Consider the following 210-nt stretch of genomic DNA (forward strand, 5'->3'; position numbering starts at 1 on the left):
AAATAAAGTGAGTGAAAAGATTAGCAGCACTGTATTAATTTCAGTTTCACCGACAACTTATTCATGTCCTTTCCTAAATTAAAAACAACAAAAGAAGAAATCTAAGCTCTTGAAATGTGTTAAAACAACTTTTTGAAGTTTCTCCATATCTGTAAATAGTTTTTATTCTATTTATCTCCAGAGCTGTTTTTATGAATTAACAACAAACAC

The sequence above is a fragment of the Phalacrocorax aristotelis genome, chromosome 4 (assembly GCF_949628215.1).
Source record: "Phalacrocorax aristotelis chromosome 4, bGulAri2.1, whole genome shotgun sequence".
Classification (NCBI taxonomy): Eukaryota; Metazoa; Chordata; class Aves; order Suliformes; family Phalacrocoracidae; genus Phalacrocorax; species Phalacrocorax aristotelis.